This window comes from Strix uralensis, chromosome 3, assembly GCF_047716275.1.
Source record: "Strix uralensis isolate ZFMK-TIS-50842 chromosome 3, bStrUra1, whole genome shotgun sequence".
Taxonomy (NCBI): domain Eukaryota; kingdom Metazoa; phylum Chordata; class Aves; order Strigiformes; family Strigidae; genus Strix; species Strix uralensis.
In genome coordinates, this window is record NC_133974.1 from 74,217,318 (window position 1) to 74,238,032 (window position 20,715).

General features: G+C 37.0%; 1 protein-coding gene across 3 annotated transcripts in view; it reads right to left on the reverse strand.

Annotated features, from left to right (window-relative positions):
• LOC141940978 (SAM and SH3 domain-containing protein 1-like) overlaps positions 1 to 20,715 on the reverse strand; it is a 576,588-nt gene that overhangs the window by 297,364 nt on the left and 258,509 nt on the right. Inside the window, exon 1 of one of the 3 annotated variants that reach the window (XM_074862914.1) lies at positions 16,091 to 16,135. The exons of the other annotated variants lie outside the window; for them this stretch is intronic. The gene's annotated coding sequence lies outside the window, so the exon portion shown is untranslated. Of the gene's footprint in view, positions 1 to 16,090; positions 16,136 to 20,715 lie in introns of those variants that run through there. 3 annotated transcript variants of the gene reach the window in all.

Genomic DNA, 20,715 nt, shown 5'->3' on the forward strand with positions numbered 1-20,715 from the left:
CAGACAGAGCTGATTTTATTTCTCTCTGTGCTCTGCTTATGCATGACAGTATTCGTGACATGTGAAGGCTACAGTACAGTGGCAATATAATTTAGGCTTCTATCATGCCAGCCTCAGATAACATATAGCTGTCTCCATACTACCATCTTAGCACCATTAGTTTTATGCTTTAAGACTTAAGAGCAGGCTCTAAATCAGGCTCTACTTCCACACTTCCTATACTTAGCAGTTGTATTCAATGTTGCTTGCTAAATCATCTGAAGCAATTTTGATTACAAATGATTATACAATGTAATGCCAGACTAGAGCATAATGTCTATAAAGTGTAGCGTGTCTACACAAACCTTGTGAACAACAGGAAAGCTGGAAAAACTACAGAAACAAAGTATAACACCTAAGTACTGAACCTGGGTGGGCTCATTTCTATTAGTTCAAAAACAGAAAAAAAGAAAACCAGCATGAAAACACAAAATCCTTTGAGGGTTAAAGAAAAAAAATGTTAAAGGAAAAATAATATAGCTTTGAAGACAGAACACGGCTGGGCCCCCACCTCCAGCAGGTAGGCACACAAGTAAAGGGCAGTTGTCAAAACCCTGACATCAAAGTAGGGAAAGAAAACCAGAAATCCTATGTTTAGAAATGCCATTGATAGAATCTCCATATCATGTTTTATATACAGTTTAAGACATGCCACACAAGTTTAAAAAGAAAAATATCAGCTATGTGCAGTGGCCCAAACTGATACAGGACATGCAGCAAGGAATCAAGTTCCCTGTAGCATGCAATTTAAGAAAACATAATTATGATAGAACAGGTGCTAGACTGTTACTTCCTCAGGCTTATGAATGCAGCTCTCCCACACTCTTCCCCAGCCCTTTGTTGGCCTCTCCCATAATTTAAAAAAAACTTTGGTAGAGCCATCTGTGGTTCCTGCTCTCCATAAAGTACACAGACTGCATCTGTATTGAAGCCAGCCATGATTCTGGGTGGATCTGATCAGGTATTTGAAACACAGGATAACAGTAGTTTCAGAGGAGCAGGCCTGTGCAATGCAAAACAGAAAGAAAGTAAAAATGGTTTGAAATGCAGATGTTGAGCGTTCACCTTGCTAGAAGTTTTAGTCTTGCACTTGGGTCAGTTGCAAGCCATTTGAAAAAAGGCAGAGTTGCTTTCTGCCATTTTATTCCCATGGGATAAGGAAACAGGTTGCCACATGTAATGATAACAATATGAATTGGAGTGAAATTGGAAGAAGACAGAGTTCAAACAGAAGAGTATAAACACACATGGTGGTGATGTGGCTGAACAGGCAACTCATTTTAACAATAGGCTACACTGATAGCTGAAGAACACAGCAGAGAAGAAACAAACGAGCAGGTAGCAGCAAACTCTACACCCCTATCTTCCAGCTGCAAGAGCAGCAGTTCAGAGGAAGGCTGGGCAGCATGAACTGAAGAAGTCACACGCTACATTCACATTGAGTACTTGGCACAAGGCTCCTCTCTGGATTTGGATAGGTGTGCAAGCGTTTGCAGCGTTTAAGACAGACCAGGGAACTGGAGGAGCTGAGGGTCTGTCATGACGCCCATGCTTTGAGGGAGCCACGTGCAAAGGCCAGGACAAGTGGCAGGGTCACTAAAGGGCAGCTTTGCTGGTGCTTTTGCAGTATGTGGGGGAGTATTTCCTCTGCCTTTCCAAAAGGAATCTCCCCTTACTTGAACTGAATGCCACATATCAGGAATCTGCTACTTAAAATGCCAACTGGAACAAAAATACATCCCTGACTTTACTCTTACTTGTTTTTAACTCAAACATTTATTTTTTTTCCCCCAGGAGAAGACATACTGGAATGCTGAAAGATCATCATGTTATTCACTAACAGTTAAGTGAGGGAATTTCTATTCTACTTGGCATATACAGCAACTGACACAAACCACAGGGGGTTTTGGTCTTTTTGGGGTTTTTTTTGTTAAATTTCACCTGGTACGTGTTAAGCTAGAAAGAATGTACATACATTAATTACAGAAATTCTTCTTGAGTGTGTGCAAGAAGTACCATACCATTGATCTGCTGTATGTAGACTAGACAGTTATCTGGCCACAGGTGGGATTGACTGTAATATTGTTCAAATTCAATATTCCAAATGGTATTGAAGTAAAACATGAAATAACCCTTAAGATCAAGTTCTAATGTATTTGATAATCAATTATTACTAACAGATTTTCAATGTATGTTTTTAAAAGTATATATTTGACCATCCTTTAAAGTATTCTGTTCTGATATCACAGACAATGGATTCCCTATTGAAGAAATGATAATAACTGACTGTATATAACATTCAGTGAAGTGTACACAACAAAATTGTTATACTGAAAATCATCAACCCCCACAGATGAAGCTACAGGTGTCAGATCAATTTAGAAGAAAAGGCTTAGACTTTACGAGAACTGTAAAATCTACCCTGTACATGATCTTGTCTGATCTTCCACAAATATTCCTTTCTTTTACCATGATCAAATAATATATCTGAGAGCACTGAAAACATGTTGATGCTTTCAAACAAATTATTTTTACACATATATGACAATTTTCTGTATTTCCATATCGTGTCACAATTTGACATATTAGCTCCAAAACAGATTATTCTGTTATAGACTCTTACATCATTCCTTACAGCTTCACTTTATTTAAAATTACATGATGGGATTATTCTAAATATGAAGGCAAGTAGGTTAATCAGAGGGGTTCAAAAATAGAAGCTTGCACTTTAGAGACGTTCAGTGCATTGTTGTTTTTAACAAGCAAAGTAATACATTAAGCTTAATTTAACATATCAGTCATGCTTTTATAAGTAAATACACAAGAAATTATCACGTTTTAAGAGCCCAGCCCAAGATATTACAAAACAAAATTAAAATCCGAGAATAACTTCCTTACTTCTCTATTTCCCCCCCCCCCCCCCCTTTTGAGCAAGATAATTGAGAGATATCTAATAAAACAAACTTCAACCAGACTTTAAAGTGGAAAACAACCTGGTATTTCCACTTCATTTCTGTTTGGCATCACAAATTTTATTGTTTCAAGCGCTACTCCTCTTAACTTTCCTTACCCTAAAGGGAGCAGGTTGTGAGAACCTGGCCTGATGCTATGTGACCCACTATGTTCCTTTAGAGAGGATGATGAATAGCTGATGGGAAAGCTTATGTTGCACAGTTAAATAAAGGTCTCCATGAGGCATATATATTAGCAGACATTTAATAGTGGAACTACCACCATGGCCATATAGAAGGCAAAGTAATGCCAAAGGCATTCCAGTTCATGAACATACAGAGTCCAACATTAAGTGCTGACAGCACACCAATATGGCAAATCATGTGGAAATTGGGATCCTGCTACCTTGGTCACTCACCCAACCTAAGAAATCATCTGTGGGGTTTTTAGGATCTATTGCTGTTTCCAGAGACAATTCTTCATGGTGTAACAGATTCTCTGATTGTCTTGGGGATTACTAGAGCATCAAGTACCCATGGCATTATAAAGCACACTTTGGCAAAAATAAGATAGTTATCTGCAACAGACTTGCTTCTTAGAAGAAAGCACAACAGTAATTGCAAAAATGCATGTGCAATAGCATCAGCATGTCCCATTTCTTATACAAATACACATTCATCACACTTAAACAAAATGTTATCCGTATCAATGATTGATGAATCTTTTTCTAAACTTTTTTTTTTTTTTTTTTTTTTGCAACTCTCTCCAGTGGCTTTGTAAACATACAATGCATTTCCTGGTGAGAAATATAAATAAATGTCTGACAGAGAAGATTAAGTCAGCTATCACTTCAGTTGGACTGTGATAAAGTGATAGACTGCAAGACTAAAGCATACCAAAGACAATTTTGCTAGATTTCTGAGTGAAGTATGCATACAACTTCATTCTCAGTGATACGCGTCTGCTGAGCAAATAAATTTAATGGAGATGAGTTTTGTTATCATTTTTCTGATGGTGTCTATTAGCAGCAATGATGTAGCTGACTAGAGGCCTACATCTTTGATTCAGGAAAGAAATTACCTTCTTGTCAAAATGCTGTGCTGTTTCTATGTTTGGCTGTCTTTTGAAAAATGTTTACTAGAAAAAGAGTAACGAGTTTGAGGGTTTTATGATACTTAAAACACAGAATAGGAAGAATCTCAGCAAACAGGCATCTTCTTCATTGACTAGCTAGGTAGCAGACAGGCTGAGAGGATACACAGGTTTTACATAACTCCTACACAACTCAAAATGTAAACAGATACATATTCATTCTAGCTGTTGTTGCATTTCTGTTCGTCAGAGCATTTCCCTCAGGAGTAAAGTTTATAAACCTTCTGAGCAGTTTCTAGAACTCCTAGGAAGCAAAAGGAAGTAATATTCAAAGCATTAGCATTACATGCTTTCTAGCCTCTTCTGTTTATTGTATTACTGTTTACCAGTATCATTCATTTATTCATATTCAGTGTGGAAAGGGCTCTGCTATCTTCCATGGTCAGAAATCTTATGCAGGCTGCTAAGGCTAGAATTAGGACTTTGATCCCTTCTCAAATCAAATTCTCTATATAATTAGAGAGGACATACATTTTACTTATACAACATATTCTTTATGGTCTTCAGATTATTTTAAGAATGCATTGCTCACTGACTGTCAAAGACATCTAATCTGAAATCACTTCACTTGTACATAGTTACACTCCATTAGAAATACAGATCTATTACTTATTAATAATTAACACTTGAAAACAAACAAATTTAATTTGTCAGCAAAAAGAGCAGACAACCTTGTACATTTGTATCCTACAAATATACAAGTTTTCCCATCTCTTTTTGAGTACAGTCCTGTGGCAGGCAAGAACTAGTTCAATAGTCAGGCTTCAGCCTCATCCAGCAAATGCATTCACAAGAACCTTTTTTAGGACCGAATCTTTACTTCACTGAAATCAGAAGAGGCAGCATAGTTTCAAGAAGATTTATTCTAAGTCATATGACCAAGGGAAACAGATACTAACAGATGAAATTTCTGCCTGAAAGTGAGTATAGGCTGTACCAGCATTATTACTAACTCACTCAGAATAAGGTTAGTTAGATATCTTAGTCCTTTTTAGTCAACATTCTTTTCACATTGATTGTCTTGTCAAGTTACACAAGATTTCATCGTACTCTTAAAAAAAAAAAAATCTTATAAATTTGTTGACTGAACCACTTTGAAATTTCACGTGGATATCTCCAAAGACAGGGACTAATGGCTTCAAAGTTGGCACTTGAAGCTGGTGTCATTAAAAGGTACTAAACATCTCTGACACTGATCCTTTGTACACTTTGAACAACAATCTTTGCAGATAAGCAGGGACATTCAAATAATTTACTACTTCTTCCACACAAATTAATCATATCTTGGTAAAAATAAACTCAGGAGAAGTAGATACACAAACATCTCTGATGATCAAAATCAATAAAGCAGGATACAAACCAGTAAAAGTTGCCAATAAAAAAAGTATTAATTTTAATTTGCACACCTTCAGGTGCTTCACACCACATGCTTAGGAAAAAAAAGAAATCTCTTACCCACCATCTTCTTGATGGAAATAACTTACAAGCAACCAATCTGAAAAATACATTTTAAGCTTCCTTATCCGTTTTCTACATGTACGAGTGTGCAGCAGCATAGCAGATGGCTATCAAGGAAATGAAGCTGAGCACAAAATGGTTGTAGATGTTTGTGAAGTTTGAGAAGTCACTTATATCTTCCACAAAATTTATTCAAGTTTTCCATACTGAAATCCACAGAAGTCAGCCACATAAATAACTTCAAGAATATGGGCTTTAATGAGTAAATAATACATTATCTGTAGATAATGCTAATTGGTAACAGGTGCAGCAAATGAGCAGGGAAGTAATTTCTGAACTCCCAAAAAAAATCCTCACTACCAGCTGTCTTCACTGAGTGCTGGCAGAAAAGCCCACCTTGCCACTCTGGGCACCCCCAGAGAGTCCAGCACTTGCCAAGCAATGCGAAGGTCCCCAAGCATCCTCCCAAGCCATGAGGAGAGACAGGCTCTTCTAGATGGAAATCTGGGGGAAGAGAAGCCTAGGGACAGCTATGAAAGATGACTAAAGTGGTAGTTAGTTTATACAAACATTTCTCTGTCTAAACACCCTTTAAGTCAATGTCCTATTACCTTAAAAAAAATACTCATCAGTACAACCAAATCCTGAAAGGAGAAGGAGGGGCAGAAAAGTCAAGGTTGTTTTACAGGGCATGCAGTGACAAGAATAAATATCCTAATAAAAGGAGATGCACTTTCTGAGCTTTGGACAGTCTCCAGCTATGGAAGTCTGGTTAGATCTAAAAAAACCACTTGTATGTGCCAATTCAGTCTCTACCATGTTGTTATGATTAAAAAAAAAACCCCAATACCTACACATTTTCCATGACCAGCAAAACCGACAGAAAAAATCATGTATGCTCACATGAAGTGCTAGAGGTAAGTAGATTAGGTAGATCCAGTTTAGCTAAGATGAGTCTAGTCACTGGGGACAGATAAAAACATGGTGAGGGGGAAGGGCAACCTAGATGGAAACTCTTATTCCTGAAAGTAAGGCTCAGGCTGACAGGTGAGTCGCCAAGAGGTTTGACATAGGCTTCCCTCATTTCTCAAGCCCACAACCCCACTTCCCTCACAAGTGGCTGCTCTCACACAAGTGAGTTTGTATCTCTAGATCACCTTCAAAAAAATCAACAGGAAACTGGAAAAAGCCTAGGACTGATGAACTGGCATTTTACCTGCTTCATTTTATCTCTATGTAAAAGCGACAGGAGTTAAAGTGTTAGCAGCTGGTTGCCTCCATTTGATCCAACTAATATCTGACACTGCAGTGAGGCAAACAGCATTTCAAGAAAGCATACAGTGCCTACAAAATTCCAAGTTTGAGATGCTGAGCTCTGAAAAAAAGAAAAAAAATTACTCCCTTTAATCTTCCAAACTATTATTCCACAACAGAAATTACAGACCATAGAAGTAGAGAGGCAGACTCAGCAGTTTTGTTTCTTGCTTTCAGTAAACTGTAGGTTGAATCAAAGATGCAGAACTGTTTGTAAGTAAACAAGTTGACAGAGGAAAGGTCAGATCGCTAAACAATAAACCTGCTGAGACTTTTCCTTGTCATTGAGATTCAGCAGAGAGCTTTGTATCTTGGGAATGCAGGAATATATAATCACAGATGGGGAATCTGCCAAGAACAAAGTCAAGAGGAAGGGAAAAAGAAAAGACAGCCACCAATTTTGCTTGCTGCTTTTGTTTATTGTTTTATTTTAGTTAAAAATAAATGGAATATTTAATTCTGTCACAATGTAACATCAATATATGGGAGATTAATCAAAGGCAGTTTACATTATTTTGTCTAGTATTAATATCTTTTTTCTATGTGCCATTCTTGTTTTGAATTTGTTACTGATTCAGAAAATAATTATTAAAAAAACCTGTCCTGAGCATGAAACTGTTTATTCAGTATTAAGAACTTCCTAGTTTTCAAATCAAAGAAATAAGCAGAATTCTCCAACAGACCTACTTATTCTTCTAATGTCATTTAAGTCCTGATATTTTACATATGAAGAGTCAAAGTGACCTGAGGTAAGTACCATTAACTAGGCCAAAAGACACATACACCCCATCATGTTATTTATTTTATGTTGGGGTTGCATGAAAAACATGTGTTAAATAAGTACATAAAGAAACCTATAAACGCAGGAGAGGGGCTGGGGAGGGGCGAGAGGAAGCATGATAAGACCAGGACAGCATTGTTTTGCCCTTCACCCCATATGAACAACAGTCAGGTTCTCCACTCCTTTAATTCTTCTGCTTCCTACAGCAACACTTCTAGAAGTGAAGCTGAGAAGGAAGAATGGATGTGAAAGGAATTAGCCTGGTTAGGGCTGGATTAAATCACATAGAGGGAAGATAGGAAAATATGAGGTGATGCCCACCTACCTATTTTTTCGTATCACTTCATGTGCTTAAGGACCTGTAACTTGTCACTAAGACGGACACTGACAGGTTTGAGCCAATGCACTGTCATCAGAACTGTTGCTCCATCTAATTTCAAAAGGCAAATAAGGCAGCTGGGTGACAATCTTACCAGTTATTCACAAAGCTGGATAATAAGAATCATGTAATAAGAAGCATGTAGTCTTCTGGTGAGCACGCTATGGATTACAGATGATAATAATTTCTTTGAAGAAAGATAGCAGAGGGGTAGTGGTGTTTCTTTTATTGGAGGTGTTTGGATAATTGGTCATCTCCAGCAATTAACCCAGAAATGTCCTATTTTTCAATTAGACAAGAATCTCATTTGCACATTCTCAAAGACAACAGGATATTCTGCTCCCTGTGGCTTTTAAATGGTGCAGAGTTAACCTTACTTGTCCCTGCAAAGATATTTCACTCACATTTTCAAACAAGTTGCCAGAACTTCCCTGCAATGGAACAAGGTAAAAATGTGTCAGATACAGGAGAGATGATTGCAATCTCCAGTCCTGCACTGGAATTAATTTCCTGCCACAGCTGCACAAGAGTATTGGGATGGGGGCAGGGGGTGCGAAGGTTTAGAGTTTAGTGGAATGAAAATCTACCCTGTACCCAGGTTTTGCTTATAAATACGTGCATATAAAACTTTATATTTTATACCTAAAGTTCAGGATTTCAAATGCAGTATCTTCCTCTGACAAAAAGAAATTCAGTGTATATTACTCGAGTAATACTTTAGATCACAGAACCTTTAAATTACATTTAGCCCTCCCAAAGCCTAGGGCAGCTCTAACTCCATAATCATGCCCCTTGTGCTCACAGTAAACCAAATCATGTGCCTCAAGATTTCCCTCCTCTAAACAGCACATTTGAAATACACATGGCAGGCGGATGAATCAACAGGAAATCCCCCTGTCCCCCATTTGCTAAGACTTAGAAAAAAAAAAAGTCACTTTCCTGGGGAGATCCAGAAACTGCTTGAACTTATCTCACTGCAGCATTCAGGATGTCCTTGTATTCTATTCTAAAGATCACGTGAATCAGAGACCTGGAGCTATGCAAGAATTTATCCTCTTTTTCTTTTATAATCTCATTAGCATTGCCTTCACCATCTCTCAGAGGTGCTACCCTAGTTCTCTCAGGTCTGCTTCTCTTTCTTACAACACTCCTCTTTGAGCAGAAACATTAACAATAGTAGTTATTCACTGCATTATAAAATACCTGGTTATGTCACATTTAAGTATATTGTTTGATTCTCCCATTATGCAAAATTATGGGGTAAACGGGAGGGAAAGAGGGGGGCATCACTGCTGAATTGTCATGTATGTGTTGAAAAAAACCCATGAATGTAAGACCCAACAGGTTTTCGTTCTGCTGATCTGGGACCTATTTAAAACAAAATGATACATTTAGAATGATTTCCTAGTGGATTTGATTATAGAAATAAATTAATGACTGCTATTAAATAAAACATTTTGGCACTGAATATTATGGTAACTTGATTTGCATAATTTAACAGTTGCAGGGACTTCGGGAAATAACAATGTAAATGAGCACTGAAAGTGTGCAGTAATGAAAGAGCAGATTTTACCATGCATAAGACTCTCCCATGATTTTATTTTAAGATTATCTTTTCAGTTCTTAATTACATTTGTAAATAAACATCAAAACAATTTGCTGACAACACCTCTGCTGTCACTCCATTCTGGTGGTGTTACAGGTATTTACAAGTTTCTCTTTCTATCTCTTTTCCATAAAGGAAAAATTATCTTCTGAATATAGAAGAATGAGAGAGAAATCCTCACAGCTGGCAAAATATAAAAAAAATAAAAGGAAAAGAAGCCATTACTAACAAGCTATAAAATAGCATTTTACTGTTTTCTGTCAGGCAAACCCTGAAGAAAACAGTATTTCATATAATTAGGAAAGCACTTATTCAAATAGTAATCACAAAATAACAAATGTTTCACTTAAATATTTTATAAATAATTTTCAAAGAGACCCCCATGGTTTTCAGTGGCAGTTCATAAATTCCACTTAGTTTCAAAAAAAATTTCATGGTAGTAAAATGCATAGATCAATATTTATGTGGAAATCCACGATATTGATAATTTTTGCATGTTCACGGCAATTAAATACTCTGGAGGTATTCTGCTCCATAAACAACAGTATGATTCTTTTTTGGCATCTGATTTTGATACACAACACCAGATAATTTGACTTTCAGTTTGTCCTCTCTAGTTGATAGCAAAATCACAAAAATATCAAGATGTTTAAGACTTCATAAAATGTTTAAGGCTAGCCAACTGCCCCATTAACAGGTAAACTAGCAGATGTTTAGTTTCAGTGTCCTGCTTTGACTGGCATAAATAAGGGAAGATAAACATTGACCTAAGTATTCTCAACAGGATCTCAGTCAAATCTGAGAAGTTCCAATTTAACAAGACAATGCATCACCTCTAACTTACTGCAGACTGGGTTTCTACAAGGGACATTAAGCAAGCCAAGTAAAACAAGTAATCTGAAACCGTATTGCACAGAAGCTCACTATTATTGCTGCCCATAGTGGTTCTACTCACTCTAGCATAAAGAAACAAATCCTGCTATGGAGGATCATGTGTGTCTTTGGGGACTATACTGATTATTTCCATACAAATTCAGCCCTCACTTTTAAAATTAAGAAACCAAAGGGAAAAAAAAAAAAAAGCTGCAGCTACAAGCTTGTTATTAATCCTTTCAAATTAAATTTAATAGACTAAAAAGTATAACGATAAGCTTCTGACCACAATCCCTCTGGACTGGACTTCTCAATTAATGCGATTAATGCGTTTTTTGCTTTATGAAATGCGATTCAAACTAATTCCACCAAAACCATGGTAAGGTAAAGGTGAGGTCATGGACTACAAGAGATCACAATGCAATACAAAAATGTCTGTGTACAATCTCAGAAAAGTAATGTAGTTCTGATCATCAAAACAACAAATTGTGAAGTATAATCTAGCTAGATTGGTATTCTAAACCTGCTTTGTTATGTACATGTTTACACATACATGCATACATATGTTCACACATACACAGTTTCAAAACTTCAGATTATTATTTTAGTGGTTTAGTTCAATGAAAGACACTGGGTCTTTCGCAGTGGAGGCTGAAGTTTCTTTGACAGATAACCTTAACGAGGCTGCTTAGAAAAAACTCGATAGTATAATCATGAAAAGCAAAGTTAGATGTTACTTAACAGCTTAATGTAGTGGAAGTAAATTTATTAGAACCAATCTGTCATTGCAAATTTCACATTTGTTCCAAAGACAAGATACGGTGGGTTGTTGGGTTTTTTTGCACCTTGTACTGTCAGAAGACTGAGATCTTACTTATTTCATTCTTGATCATGAAACAACTTGAAATGCAGTGATCTACCCTTTAAGATAAACGCTTAAAAAAGCACTTTCTGGAATCAAATATTTAAAAAAATCAATTTTGTTACTAAATATACAAACAGTCTAGCAAAAATGTTTTTAAAAAATAATTTGAGAAATGTAGCAAGTGAAAAAAAAAATTAACAAAACAATACATCACCACAAAAAACCCCAAACACTCCCCACCCCAGGATTCTTTCTGAAAGGAAAGTTATTCCATTAGCCAGACAGAGAAACTTTATGATAGCCTTCATCTACCTAGGAATACATGCACTCCAGGTATGCCTCAAAATCATGTTCAGCTGAAATAACCTGCTGAGCTGTGTGGAAATGCTTTCCCCTCCCGTACATACATAGCAAACTTCACAGGTCTACAGTAATTGTTATGAATACCAAATCCAACATTTATTACTTCAACTGTTTAAATAACTGGTTTGAAACATAAGATTTTTAGCATTTACAAATTTTGGATAGTGTCTCCTTTGGGCAGCAGCAAAAGGCGCAGTTGTTTTATTTGGTGTTTTGATGTCTTTACTGTAGCCTTTGACTTAGCTACTAATGCAAGAGAACAAGCAACACGGTAATAGAAGCTGTAAGCTAAAGGTTTTAAAAAGACATTATTTGATTTCTGAAAATAAAACTAAGCTTGATCAGTAAGAATGTAACAAGTGATTGAATATGGAAAAGTGACACTGGAAACATTTACAACCTAAAATAATAGTGACCAAGAAAACCTGCAAAGCCAGGCTAATTAAAATGTTTGTTGTGTATAAAGGATTCAAGACTTACTCTTCCCAGTTTCTACAATACTATTTTGTTTTATTAAGGTTACGCTACAGAAATTTGAAAGCATCCTGAGCTGCAAAATGAATTGGAAAACTTTTAATATCTGCATTGATCCCAAATTCAGTTCTTAACATTTTGAAGATAGCTGAAGTACTACGAAAACTGTGATTATCCTTCACCACTAAAAAACAAACGCTTCCTGTACAATGATGTTGAGTACAGATTAGGATCACTGGAGGTAAGCGGTATTAAAAAAAAAAAAACTATGACAAATTGTAAACTGCTGCTTTTACAATGAACAACTTCAGGTGTCAAGAACCAGCACCCTCAAATCAAATGCAAAAGGGGAGACAGGCATATCAGTATACTACTAACACTTGAAAGGGGTGCAGCTGTCATGCTGTTGGACTGTATATGGTCATGAAAAGCCACAGCACAGGTTTGCCCTGATGCTGGTGTGATTTGCTCTGACCAACCTCCTTTGCGGCAGCTCTTCAAACAACATCTGGATTTGCGTTCCTCTGTCATTCTTAAAAGGGTTCAAAACACAAGTATGAAAAAGCCTACATAAGGACAAAACCTGACTTTCTTCACCTTCTCATTTTTCTGTTTTCTGATCTTTTTAGTCCTGTTTCTTTAACAGAAAACTATAACAGGGTTGGAAACAGCATGGGGCATGAACCTTGATGTAGTATCTAAAGTAAAATCTGCTGTCTTCAAGAAAAAAATTATTTGTCTGCAGGAATTCATTTTTAAGTGTTTCTATCCAAAGAGATAAAATTTAAAAGTTGAAAAATAATATGTAACCAGGCTTGACACTGATATAACTGTGTTCTCAAGCACACAGTTTTCTTCATGCATAGACCACTGGCAACTCATCAGCAGATAGTTTGTATATAATGTCACACACAACCCCCAGACTCCTTCCTGCATTGTGATGGGTATCGCTGGCATGATAGTTTCTGGTCTTTTTAACCACAGAGCCAATGCTCAACTAAAGCAACAGGGATGACAATTTCTATGAGTTTCTTTATTCAACTTTGGCATGAAATGTTCTTCCATTTGGAGATTTTCTACTTCTTAGAGTTGCCAGTTTTCAACTCTACATCATCAGGCAATAAAATATTATTTGTGTTGTTAAGGGGTGATTGGATTATTTTTTTAGTTATTTTGAATATTTCTACCCATCTCTTTGGACAACAAATTTAATCTCTTTTTTTTGGTAAGACCTCAAAAAAAATTAAAATCTTTTAGCAAGCTTTCAGTGAAAAAAGTAGGTGAGGGAAAAGGACATTTGAAGCAAATAAGTACTTTCTCATTGAAAATTTTAAAATTTTGAAACAAAAAGTAAACATTCTTTATGAGGTCACTGAATCCTATTAAAAAAATAATTTGAATACAACCTACATAAGACTTATATGTTATTAAAGGTTTGGTTGGTTTTTTTTGGGTTTTTTTTTTTTTTTTTTGGTTTGGTTTGGGTTTTTTTGGGTTGTTTTGTTTTGTTTTTAAAGTTACTTTAAGCACTGGAAGACTTTTGAATCACTGGACAACATCTTTAAATAAAAAGTTCATATATTTATATATGTACATAATCACACACATGTGCTCTGATTGTCTGTCGTACTAGCTTCTCCTTCACCCCAGTATTATCTCTGCATTTGCAATAATCTATAGCCTTAAAAAAACCTATATATATCCAATTTTGATCTAAGTATAGTATTGCGTAAATGTTTCCCTTAGACGATCAAAAAAACTAAAGCCAAAAAAAACCCTCCTACAACTGTGTATCCTCCAGCTAATTCACAAATGCCTTGAGTAAAACCCAAATTTTACAAGTACAGGCCTAATTATACAATGACCTTTTTTTGCAGAAAATAGCCACACCAGTGTAGATGGACTGTGCCAAGCCTTCATATGATCATTCTGAAGCAGGACATATTATATATCCATCACATTCACATTTAATAACCTATTATTTAAAAATTAAAATAAGTATCACTGTTGTTATCTTTTCAATAAAGCAATAGAAGATAATCACAATAAATATAAATCAACTTCATTTGGTTAAAAAGGTAAACTGTACTTTTCTGTTACAGTGTACAAACTACATATGCCTTCAGAAAAATTACTGAAAAAAAGCCATTTTAATGAAGTGAAGAGCTATTCTAGACTAGCATAACCCTCTTTACCTGCACACAGAAATACCATCAATATAAATAATGCTGTTAGCAAAGACTAAGCATGCTGGATATGCTTAAAATACTACTGCCGTAAGTAATACATTCTTTAATCCAATATATAAACAAAAACCACATAGGATAAAGATTTATGGTCACAAAACCCACAAACACCTCCAAAAGAAACCAAAAATCAGGCAGGGTCATAAAACTTCATTTCAAAGCCACAACTGAATAGATGATGCTAGAATCTGAGATCACAGTTCTTTCAACAGGAAGATTACACATGGATTGCCATTCTCAGGACAATGCCAGAAACACAAAAGGAGGTTTCTCTCTCCTGCAGTTGACCGACTCATTCATCATACACCAGTTTAGGCAAAGAAACCTGTGGAATTTTCATGCCTCAAATAGAAATTCTCCCCCTACCATCTAAAAAACAAGTTCCTAAAACATAGGCTGTCCTTCCCTTTCATCCAGTTATGGCATATCAGGAACACCTAGTGCACAAAAGAATATTCAAGAATTCATTTTTACTCTGAAAAAAACTCATGGCTATATGTTCAATAGTTTGTTGTTGGCTTTTTTTTCCCTTTCATACACACATGCAATTTAGAAAATAATTTGCAATTTAAAAAATGCATACAGCAATAAACATAGAAAAGTTTGGGTTGGAAGGGACCTCAGAGATCATCTAGTTCCAACCCCCCTGCCATGGGCAGGGACACCTTCCACTAGACCAGGTTGCTCAAAGCCCCGTCCAGCCTGGCCTTGAACACTTCCAGGGAGGGGGCAGCCACAGCTTCTCTGGGCAACCTGTTCCAGTGTCTCACCACCCTCACAGTAAAGAATTTCTTCCTTATATCTAATGTAAATCTGCCCTCTTTCAGTTTAAAACCATTATGCCTTGTCCTATCACTACACTCCCTGATAAAGAAGAGTCCCTCCTCATCTTTCCTGTAGGCCCCCTTTAAGTACTGGAAGGCCACTATAAGGTGTCCCCGAGCCTTCTCTTGTCCAGGCTGAACAACCCCAACTCTCTCAGCCTGTCCTCATAAGGGAGATGCTCCAGCCCCCCGATGATCTTTGCGGCCTCCTCTGGATGCACTCGAGCAAGTCCATGTCCTTCTTATGTTAGGGGACCCAGAGCTGAACACAGTACAGCAGGTGGGGTCCCACAAGAGCACAGTAGAGGGGGAGAATCACCTCTCTCAAACTACTGACCACACTTCTCCAAGTCTGAGCCACTAACAGTCAGAACTGTGCTGCTGCATTTATTACTATAACAGAACACATGAAATTTGGAGAACAAGTAACTTTGGAGAACAAGTAGCCAGAACGGAAACACAGGTAAACCAATTCAGCTAACAAGCTTCTGTATCGTAAGACTAACGACATAACTAATGCTAAACCACAGTTACACGAATAAAAATGAGTGAAGATACCTGCAAGCTGTACAACTGAGCAGATCTGCAAGGACAGATCATCTTCCTTATTCAAAAATATCAACAACTTGTGTAAGAGAAACAGTGTGTGCATGTATATATATATGTAGCCTTCTAGAAACCATCCACTGCCACTTGTGAAGCCAACTTATGATGTTAATTTACACAAAGCTGAGCCCTATATTCATGTGATGGAGAACACTTACCACAGCAACTAAACATGTCCCCAAGTCACGAAGAGAAAACTTCCACTTACCTAAAATAAAAAAAAGATGAAAACAATATATCAGTAAATCTGTGTTACAGATCTGACATCTAAGGAAGGGTAAGAAGTTCTACTTCATTCAGTTTTGCCTCTCCCTTCTTCCCCCTCCTCCCACAAAAAAAAAAGTAAGAGCTGTTTTGCAAGGGATAAGAAACTACAGTAGCCTGCATGTGTACTACAACCAGCACATGCATTTAATCAATACACATCATCATCAATATACCTCTTATCCAAAATGGTGCAGAAATTCAGAATACTGGGAAAAAGATATATAATTTAGGGTGACAGGGAGAATTGAGGTGGGGAGACAAATCCCATCCAGCAGGGGTGGACAGAATGGCTGCTCTGGGCAATTCCCTGACCAGGGGGCCAGCCCCCCCAGCTCACTTGCCCACTCCCTCCTGGGGCTTCGTTGGCATTAATCCTTCTCCCTGGAGCAACAGCCAAAGGGTCACTCAGTCAAGGCACACCTGAGGCAGCTCCACCCCTTCTGAATAGATTGATTGATTTCAAGTGGCCTTACTCGAGAGCAAGTGAAAACTAAATTCATACATTATTATAAAACCAACAACTGTACATTTGGCATAGGATTTAATCCAGTATGCATAAAATAGTTCTTCATAAATGGAGTGGTGTTAGATCAGAAGTCCTCCATAATTCATTAGCTTTGTAAGCAAAAATTGCGATAATAAATACGAATTCAGTGAAATCTGAAACGAGGTAGTGTCTGAAAGTTACTGAAACATGAGATTTTAAAACATAGAACATATTGTCTCCACTGTAAATGTGTATACAGACTTTCAAAACCTTTCTAATTAATAACATGTATTATCAAAGAAGGGATAGCTTGAGAATAAGAACACACCACTGTTCAACCACGTGAAATGCTTAATGCATAAGGACACTTAAAGAGTGGTTAGGGGGAGAGAAAAAGGAAAAGAACAAAGCCCCTCATTTACAGTTGATACCACCTTTGAACTTCACTGCTCCTTTTCTAAATTTACCATCCTAGCGATCGTCTGAATCATTTAAAACATGATGTGGTGCATTTAAGTAAGGAACTTTGAAAGCCTGTAAGGAGAAACAAAGGATAGTTGACTATATAATAAACCTCTAATTCTCAGAGGATTTTAAATAGTTTGTATGCAGTTGTGCACTTCCAACATATATTTAAAGTGCAACCTTTTTTTTGTTTTTTTAACACAGCAAGAATGTTCCTATTATTTTGAAGATAGAGATGCCGTCTAGTTAGCACAAGGCTGTGTCATGCAGCATAGTTGCAGAACCCCTCTCATCATGCATTTCTGCAGAGAAAAATTGATGATGTGCCACTCCTGGTCCAGAGGGACTGAGCTTTCCCTCGCCAGACCCCTGGCAGACAGGGGTACTTGCTCAGCAGCTCCATAGTGGATTGCTCCTCCACCAGGACCTCCTGGCTGGACATGAGAGGACAGATCAATGCTGGCACACCGTAGATGTTTTGTACTCATACCCAGCATTCAGCAGATTTCACTTGTTACCCCCCTCTTTTACGGCAATGAAAGAGGGACGGATGGTAAGGGGCAGGGGGGATACAATATGATGGGGATGACATGACACCAAAAAAACCCTCTGTCAATCTATGTAAAGCTCTTTGTTAGATCTCATTTTTTTCTAAAACTCATATCATCTCTAACTAAATGAAGACCGTTTGAGAAATACATTTCCCTTCAGCCTTTCACTTAATGTTTGCATATTACCCATAGTTAAGACATTGCTTTTCTGTGTCCTTTCACCCAAACAGACACTCTGCAGGGAAGGACTCAAAATGGGCCCTAAACAAATGCTCATATTTGGACAAGAAAATTCATATTCACGATACACTTGACAAACCAGGACCGGGGATGTTGAGCACAGGTCAGTTACTGTTTCTAAGGTACCTCTTATTTCTACCACTACCTTAATGCTACAGGATAGTTAGAAACACAGAACAACAGTTGACTTTTAACACACGTATGTAAGCATTAAGAGTCGCTAAACTGTAAGCAGCAATCCTGAAAAGAGATACCAAAATGTTTAACTTGGGTGGCTGTCAGAATGATTGAGTGGCATCTGATATAATTAGGAATGATCTCACAATTCTGCTGCTGCTGCTCCTCCTGGGCAGTGCCACACCATGAGCTGTGCTTTCCCCCTCCATGTCACCCTGCTGTTAGGTCACCTAACATGCTGTTAGAAAAATCTCATATTTCACTTTTAATTAAAATAAAAAAAATTTAAAAAGCAAAAAAGCAAAAGCATCTACTTTCTACACATTTTAGTTCTAATAGTTCATTATGAAGCTTAAGACACTATCTTCCCTCCAATGACACAGTGTATATTACTCCTACATAAAATGTCCTATTACTGCATATATTTAACATATAGACTACTCTTTATGAGACCTTATATCATCACCCTATTCATGATTCTATTATTTAAAAAAAACCCCAGGAACCAAAACCGTGGCACCTAGGTACTGGAAGTGCTACCATCAAATTCAATTAATACTAACAGGTATAACTGTATCCAGAAGAGACGAGCTGTGCTGCAAGATAAGACTTTGGCATAAATGGCTTTCTGCCAAGTTTCCAGACTTCAGTCTCAGAGGAAGATAAGGACACCTTGAAATCCCAGATCAGAAAAACTTGTGTGTAAAAGTTAACCTAGCTTCAGAGTCACTTCAGCTTCAAATCTACATGCTTCACCAAACTGGGATTTTAGAAAAACAAAAGCTTAGTATGCTATGCAATGAAAGCTATCTTCTATTAAATTCTAGTTAAAAAGAATGCTGAATCACAAAAAGTTATGGCTATTGCACATATGCAAATGCAGTTTGTTTTACTCCAGAACCAAAACAGTGCAAGCAATAAACAGGAAAGTTTTTCTTGCCCTAAAATTGTTTCTCTTCTACTGCCTGTAACACAGCTAAACCTGTCAGCATCTACATGTATTTTACTTTAAATAAAATCTGAAGTATCCTGAAGTCAGGTTATTCCTTTTCTGCCACTTCAATCCTGAGAAGTCTAGGCATCAACGCAAAGAACGCTGCCTTGCTGCTAAGTAATGCACATAAGGAAAACAACAGAAACAATGTTTTTCTTTCTAGCAAGCGTACTCAAGAATATCTATAAACCCTTAGTCTGTATTGTAACCATCCATTTTTATTCGCCTTCATTAGATTCAGTTTAAAGGGATTTGTTTCTGCACCAACTGTGGTGAACTCACAAAAAATGCCTGTAAGATGGAGATAAGCTATGACCACAGTTGCTGCTCTATTAGTTTGCTTGCATTGCAGATGTTTTTGTGATTATAGTTACTCCACGATTTAACGGTAGGAGGCTAATGGAAACGTTACGTGCTATGGTAGCAGGCTAAATCAGTTGGGGAAAGGAAAAGAAATGTGTTTACACTTGAAGATGTCACATAAAACAGTGGGAAGCTCCCACCTCGACACCAGAGCTGGCATGCTCATTCAAGGACTCATCTACATTATTACATGCTCCTTCACACTTAGAAATCTATTAATTTACAATTAGTTGTATTGATTTTATAGTAGATTCATAAGTTCTGTAATAATTTACAGACTACTGAAGAAATTAACTATGCCCCTTCCAAAGATAAGCATTATTGATAAAGGGGCTTTGGCACGAGTTACTGAACACATCACTGACAGTCTGGATTTTCTGCTGTAAATTCTACATTAATTACAGCAGAACTGATTGGCAGATTCTATCTATCCCACCAAGAGCTTCTTCCCTCACTCCTGACAGTAATCCACCAGCAGGAAATGTAATCAGCCACTGGAGATAATGTCAGCTCAGCCTCTGATGCCTTGTTAAGTTAGAGAGATTTAAAATAGTGTTGTTTTCGTCTATACCATCTCACTGGCAAGGGCACTGTGTTCTCAAAAAAACCAAACGAACCAAAATCCAGAAAATAAAATCTGAAAAGAAATGCTGCATAAAATACAATTTCATCATATTTTGAGAGCTATTATCTACTGTGGTACTGAAAATACTGTCAGAGGCCCAGTGATTGAGAATGAACTACATCCAGAACAATACTGTATAAAACATGAGAATATGTTTCCCAGAATAACACCTGTTGCTTATTATTTTATAAAATATTTTGTAAAGTTGGGGTGTGTGTATCTGTATTATTTTAATAAAATAGTAAGCCATTTTATAAAATAGGTTTATGCATATTTTTGCAATTCCTCCATACAAATATGAAAACATTTACTTCCAATAAAATCAAATATCTAATTTTTCTGCTTTGCTCAGTACTCCACTCAGTGACAGTGTGAACAAAATTAACTTCAGTGTTGGTGAACCCCTTTCAATATAAAGTTGGTCACTACCTAAAGCACTTAATGCCTGATTCATAAAACCATGCTACAGAAACACCGTATCAGTGCTAATCTTAAAATCTCTGCCAAACATTGCCTATCTTTGAGAAATCTTTTGGATCTGTGTGTACCTTCTTTAAAATATAAATCTCCTTTTCACTGACAGGCCTTCAGTAAGTTACCGAACATAACTTTGT